A 7,750-nucleotide genomic window follows, 5' to 3' on the forward strand; every position below is an offset into this window, starting at 1 on the left:
GGCTGTTGCAACATTTTTTTTTTAAACCCCAAATAACTGCTAAAGAGGCCTCTACTGTGAAAGGGCTTATTGGGCCTGAACTATGGTAAACGCTTACGTCTGTAGCTTGGCTTGCAGTGAAACAGCTCTGACTGGGCAGTAGGCAAAACCGTCAACGCTACACCACCCACAAGGCCCGTTGACTCGCAGGGCTGATCAACAACTCTCTCAGCTGCAGGGCACTTAAGCCACTCACCAGTTGGGAAACTCTCTTTTAAAATTCACCCTGGGAAAAAGTGGCAGAGATTGAATTTAGCTGCTAAGGTGGGGGAGAAGATAGAGGTGAAGTCCTCTAAATGCTGGGTGGTTTTAAACTTGGGGTTCCCCAGCAATTGTTCTCACACATTCTGCAGAGGTTTCTCAGTCAGAAGATCCGTCATCGTTGATATGTTTCCCTGAACGGCAGCTTGCCCAGTGCCCCATGTTTTCTTCAGTAATATGCAGCTGTAGGAGAGTGTTGGGTTTATTCTGCGTCGTTCTCTTACTTTGTTCAGGAAGATGTTTAAAGATGTCTGGCCAGCAGTGACCTGCTGCTGGTCTAATTGGAGAACATCTGATGATAAGGGGACAATCCTGATTTTCTCTCTCCTAGCATTACTGTAGGGAGCAGAAATGCTTTTTTCATTTCTTTGTAATGTAGATTTCCTTGTTTAAAAACAGGCTAGTGTAGTAGCTGCTTTACTTCCGATCAGAGAAAACCAAGACATACGTTTTTAGTACCTGCTCCTGGTAAATCACCGTCTGTTTGAGCATTGGGAGACAATAGGGATGTCTTTTAAAAGAGAACTAGCTTAACCCATGCAGAGCATCTGCGCGCGTTAGTACTGGATTGCTCCCTGCAGCCCCCCTCACCTCAGATCTCTCCGCCCTCACCTGAGCTGCACTCATGCTCCTCCTCCATCCTGTTGCTCTGCCCCTCTCACCCTCTTGGTCGCAGCTGCAGCATTGCTGCATCCCATCCCCAGATATAGTGAGGGAAATAAGTATTTGATCCCCTGCTGATTTTGTCCGTTTGCCCTCTGACACAGAAATGACCAGGCTATAATTGGAATGGTAGGTTTATTGTAGCTGTGAGAGACAGAATAACAACAAACAAACCCTCAAAAGCCCAGTGCCCAAAAGTCAGCGATGGATTTGCATTGTAGTGAGGGAAATAAGTATTCGATCCCCTATCAACCAGCAAGGTTTCAGGCTCCCAGGTGTCTTTTCACTATATGCAGGTAACGAGCTGAGATGAGGAACACCCTCTGTAAGGGAGTGCTCCTAATCCCAGCTTGTTACAGTACCTGTATAAAAGTTACCTGTCCATAGAAGCAAGCAATCACTCAGCTTTCAAACTCACCACCATGCCCAAGACCAAAGAGCTGTCGAAGGATGTCAGGGACAAGGTTGTAGACCTGCACAAGGCTGGACTGGGCTACAAGACTATCGCCAAGCAGCTTGGTGAGAAGGTGACTACAGTTGGCACGATAACTCACAAATGGAAGAAACACAAAATAACTGTCAATCTCCCTCGGTCTGGGGCTCCATGCAAGATCTCACCTCGTGGAGTTGCAATGATCATGAGAACGGTGACAAAGCAGCCCAGAACTACATGGGGGGAACTTGTCAGTGATCTCAGGGCAGCTGGAACCATAGTCACCAAGAAAACAATTGGTAACACACTACGCCGTGAAGGACTGAAATCTTGCAGTGCCCGCAAGGTCCCCCTGCTCAAGGCAGCACATGTACAGGCCCGTCTGCAGTTTGCCAATGCACATCTGAATGATCCAGAGGAGAACTGGGCGAAAGTGTTGTGGTCAGATGAGACCAAAATCGAGTTCTTTGGCATCAACTCAACTCACCATGTGTGGAGGAGGAGGAATGCTGCCTATGAGCCCAAGAACACCATCCCCACCGTCAAACATGGAGGTGGACACATTATGCTTTGGGGGTGTTTTTCTGCTAAGGGGACAGGGCACCTTCACCGCATCGAAGGGACAATGGACGGGACCATGTACCGTCAGATCTTGGGTGAGCACCTCCTTCCCTCAGCCAGGGCATTGAGAATGGGTCGTGGATGGGTATTCCAGCATGACAATGACCCAAAACACACAGCCAAGGCAACAAAGGAGTGGCTCAAGAAGAAGCACATGAAGGTCCTGGAGTGGCCCAGCCAGTCTCCAGACCTTAATCCCATAGAAAATCTGTGGAGGGAGCTGAAGGTTCGGGTTGCCAAACATCAGCCTCGAAACCTTTCTGACTTGGAGAGGATCTGCAAAGAGGAGTGGGACAACATCCCTCCTGGGTTGTGTGCAAACCTGGTGGCCAACTACAAGAAATGTCTGACCTCTGTGATTGCCAGCAAGGGTTTTGCCACCAAGTACTAAGACAACTTTTGTGAAGGGATCGAATACTTATTTCCCTCACTACAATGCAAATCCATCACTGACTTTTGGGCACTGGGCTTTTGAGGGTTTGTTTGTTGTTGTTCTGTCTCTCACAGCTACAATAAACCTACCATTCCAATTATAGCCTGGTCATTTCTGTGTCAGAGGGCAAACGGACAAAATCGGCAGGGGGTCAAAGACTTATTTCCCTCACTGTACCTCCCCGCCCTCACCCAAGCCCCACTCCTGCTCCTCCCCACAGAAGCAGCAGCAGTGGTTGACCGGGCCTTTCCACCACTGCCATGGCCACTCATTCCCCTCAGACCACTGACAGACCCAGGCCTGTCCTTTGCCTGCCTCTGTCTCCCCGCACCAATGGCCTTGATAGCCCCAAACAGCAGCAGAGATTGGGCTCGTCATTGCTGCCAATAGGTGCCGCCATGGCTGCTCATTCCCCTCCAGCCGCTGACAGGCTCAGGCCTGTCCCTCACCCTTCCTTCTTTCTCTTTCTGCCTCCCTTCTCTTTCTCTCTCCTCCACTCATGCTTCCCCTCTGCCTTTCTGAGTTAACAGATCTTATTCATCTTGTTGCCTCATTTAATTCATACAACGGCAGCTGCCTTCTCCTGAAGGGGCTCTTTCCTCCCTCACGACCCCTCTCTTCACAGACCCCCTGCCCACTATCCTTAACAGTTGCATTCCAACTAACTTGAACTATCACAGGCTCCTCTTCCCTATCTGCATATGGAATCCTCACTGGCCAATCACCACGGTGCTTCTGCTCGCAAACTCTTGTGAGAGCTGCCACTCACGGGATTAGCCACAGGTATGCCTTAGACAATTATATAGATAGATAGATGGTTAGCATGCATACATACACTCTAGGGAACTTCCAGAGAGGTAGCGATGTTAAAAGTCTGCTGCACCAAAGAGCAGAGCTTTGTGGCACCTTAAAAACAAAGAAATAAGAGCATGGAATCTGTGTTATACCGAGGTCCGTCTAGTTCAGTATTGAGCCTTGCAAGCAGCAGCTCTCCAAGGTTCTAGGCAGGAGTCTCTCTTAGACCCACCTGGAACTCTTTCACACAGAGCCTTTAGTTTGCATCCCCTCTGGAATTAAGAGTGTGCATTCACATATTAGCTAGATTTACCCCAAAGTCCCTGCGAGCTATCTGGGAGCCCTGCACAAACGATTTGTGTTTTCCTTTGTGGATTTGTGTGTAGCCTGATTTATACTTGGGGTAAAAAAAATCCATTTTGTGCACCATTTTATTATTATTATTATTATTATTATTGCAACTTCAGAGCTGCAGTAAAGCCTGCAGTCTGAAAATACTTCAGGAGATGCCACCAGGGATTGAACCTGGGACCTTTTACCTGCAAAGCTGCTGCTTTTCCATTGAGCTATGGCTGCACGTCTCGCACTTCATGACCATTCTACCCAAATGTTAACATTTTTTCATCCATATCTTTGTATATGTGTATGTATATACACCTGCTCACTAAGGATATCCATGCATCTGATGAGTGGTGTCTGGCCCCTGGAAGCTACAATAAATGGGTTAGTCTTTAAGCTGTCACAAGGCTTGCAGCTTGCCCTTTATGGCAACCACCAGTTCAGTGCTTTCTGAAGTGAAATGCAGCATCTATGATACTAAGCAAGCAACAGCAGAAAGACTTATTCAGAGGTAGTGTGAAACCCCACCCACCCCATTTCCCCCAAAGCAAGTGTCTCTGGTATCTTGTTGTTCTGAGCTACCTGTCTGGCTTTTCCACATTTCTGAAGGCAAATAAGCTGTCATTAAATCCTCCTTTACCTTTGGGGTCCTTTCCCCTTTATGTTTTGCATGAGGCCTGCACATATTAATATCCTCCCTTAGTAAGGCTAGGTGAGCCAAAGTACGGCTCTCATCCAGTGAAGAGATAACACTTTCCTCTTTTCTCAGCAGGCACTTTTATTATCAATGAAATGCTAACGTATCTCGTTTTCCAAAACGTTTTTGGAAATTGTTTATACAAGTGGTGGAAATGAAGCATTTGGATAAATAGGCAAACTTCAAGTCCCAATGATCAATAAGTAAAATCCAGTTTCTAACAAGTTTGTCTCCGCCTACGTTCTGCTGTGCTCACCTATAATAAATAGTATGTAGTCTCAATAACACTGTGTCCCAAATATGCTTATACCAATCAAGTAGTGTTGGGATACAAGATTTGCAGAAGGAAGCTACACAAAGCCTAACTGCAGTTAAGTAACTGCCAGTTTCATAAAACCGATCTTTTGGACGGTCAGACAAGAACATTGTTGCACTACAAGTAAGTGTATAGCCTTATTTCCTCCATCTTTTCCAAGGATTTCTACCCCCCAAGTTTTTATCCAAAGGGCACAAAATATAACTCTCCTTTTGGGTCTTTAATTAAATAATAATAATCTTTTAAAATGTCAGACTGTGTTTTTTCAGGCAATTTGCAAACATGTTAGACTGCCAGTGCAAGGTGTACAAAGAACATTTTAAAATGGCATAGCAATAGGGAAGCAAAACAACCACCACCATGTAGTGGCTGCTCAGAAAACTAGTAGAGAAAAGGAAAACTGTTTCCCCTCAGATGTTTTTAGAAACAAAAGAATGTATGCGCTGAAGCTCTTTTTCTGTTTTAAGCCACATTATCTTTGGAGGAATTAAATTCATGGTCCAAAGCTCCTTAAGTGACCAGCGAAAGCAGAAGCTATTTCTTTCTGAGCCATAAACATCTGCATCAGAAACATTGGAATTGGCTAAGTGACTTGGTTAGCTCTTGATCTTGCTACCAGAAGCCCCTCTCGTTCCCCTGGCAAAGAATACTGCACACATTTTCAACACCATAGAAGGCAGCCCTGAACTAGAGGATCGGGGGCACTGAAATGGCATTCCTGATCCTTGAAGGTGAGACAAGTGGAGCAAGTCTGCCTGTACTGGTCCTTGCTGGCCCCACATATCTGACAAGGGATTTGTGGAATCTACACTGTTGGCTTTATTGCCATGAATGTAGACATGTCCCAAGGAAATGCATACCTGGCTCTCCTTGGGAGTCTTCCCATGCTCACAGGTATGTATTGCAGTATGCAACTGATAGTATGGGCAGCTGCTGTGACCAGGACAAACTTCTTCATTCCACTTGCTTCCGGTGCTGTATTAATGAGCCATTATCCGCCTAATCAGTGATGACATCACGAGCGGGTCAAAACAGGCATGGCCCCTGTCTGTCCACCTGACCAGCCCTTGGCGGCATGAGTTGACCAACGGACTTGGGCGACCACTGCTTTTGCCCCACTGGCCAGTTGAAGCAGGCCCCATGTTGATACAGGGGCATGGGAGAATGCTCCCATTGGCGGGTGGAAGGGGCATAAGAGTTGCCACCAAAGGACTCTGCAGGGGCTGTTCCTTTTCTTCTAAGGGGCCGGCCCTGTCTTCCCCTTAACTATTTTTGTACCTATTCCACGTGGTGTAGTGGTCAGAATATTGAAGTAGCACTGAGAGAGAGAGAATTTCCAGTCCACACAGCCACAAAGCTCTCGAGTGTCCGTGGGCCAGTGTCTATCTGTCTCTCTGCCTAAGCTACCTCAAAGACCTTTTTCAGGAATAAAACAGGTGGGTAGACACACACCTTGGAGCAAAACCAAGGTAGGCCAGTCTCTGTTTAATGCAGCTTTTCTTTGCTCTCAGCCTGCTGCTTTTTCGTATTATTCTCTGCTTTTTAAAGCTAATTTAATCTTGTGAGCCGTCTTGGGCCTCTTTTCAATGGGGTAAGGTAGAGTATCACTTTACGAAAGACACACACACTAAACAGGTGCTCGTGTCCACAGTCCTGAGGAAGGCCTACCTGGACTGTGAACAGAGAAAGTGTGTTACACAGAATAGCAGGGGGAAAGTTTTGAGGCTGAGTGGAGCAAGCTTTCCCCAAATGGCTCCTCCTGAAAGAGAGAGCTTTGCAGTGCTTGTAGTTCCGTGACTCATGCCGATAGTATGCCTACTAGGAAATACCATACACTTTAAATAACAAAGTGTATCTGTGTACACAAATAGAAATGTGGAATTCCGAAAAGGAGTGGGGGGAGTTACCTTTGCCACCTGCATTTCTTTTTGAACATTGCTGTTATCTTAATCTATCAGCATCTTGACATTTTCAAGGTGAAAGAGATGGAAATTTTTCAGATTGGACAATTTTGAGAGAACCCACACACACACACCACCCTGTTTTGAAAGTAAACAGGTTCCCTATTTTCTCCTGCTGACACGGGCATTGCAAGCAAAGTGGAATTTTTTCAGAAACAACAAATCTCAAGTCTCCAATACCTTTTAAAACGTGGAAATTTTTACAGATGTTGGTCTTGGAAATCTTTAGCAACAGCTCTGCAATTTAATTAAAAGTGAAAAAGTCACACACACATTCACACCTCTCTGTGTAGTAGGGATGTGCGAAACGTTTTGGACACAAAACGTTTTGTACCCAAAACAGCCTGTTTCAAAACAAAACACCCATTTTCCGGATCCAAAAGTTTTGTATACAAAACAAAACGCCCCTGTTTCGGCTACAAAACGTTTTGTTGTTTTGGACCTCCATTTTGTGGTGATCTCTGAGTCAGTCTCCATTTTGTGTTTGACATCTCTTTGAATTTCCCACCCTTCCAACCTTCTGATTAGTGACCTAAATCATGGGCTGACCTGCTGACAATTCCCTCCTAGTTCCCCATTGGCTCTTTTGCTTCTTCCCACTCTTTACTGACCCCACATTGGCCAGGGGGAGGGTTGCTAACCCATGGGGTGCTGGGTTCTGCTGTTTCTGTGGTGTTCTGAGTTTAGATTCTCTGGTAGCATATGAGAGCGGATTCTTGTTTTTCACTCAAAATCTCATATGCTACTAGAGAATCTACAATGAACACCTCAGAAACAACAAAACCCAGTACCCCACAGGCTTGTGGGTATGGGGGTGGTTGGCATCCTATGTGCACTACACAACCCCCCGCCCCCCCAAGTGGAATTATGGGGCTGCTGAAACCTCCATTATTCCCTGTGGGAGAAATCTTAAAGACACGTAAACTTCAACAAATCACAAAAGATCAGCCCTTTGCCCAATTCCTTTGAAATAATTCTGGAAGTTTCCTTGCCCCCATTGGGCACTACCACGCACCACACTCTGCTCTGGGTCATCCCTTTCCCCTTGATTTGAAGCGATACATTTGCTGGAATCCCCATTATTCCCTATGGGAAAATTCTTAAAGATGTGTAAACTTTAAAAAAAAATCACAAAAAAATCAGCCCTTTGCCTAATTCCTTTGAAATTTGTGTGGTAGCTTCCACCCATTGG

Source organism: Hemicordylus capensis, chromosome 11 (genome assembly GCF_027244095.1).
Source record: "Hemicordylus capensis ecotype Gifberg chromosome 11, rHemCap1.1.pri, whole genome shotgun sequence".
Taxonomy (NCBI): domain Eukaryota; kingdom Metazoa; phylum Chordata; class Lepidosauria; order Squamata; family Cordylidae; genus Hemicordylus; species Hemicordylus capensis.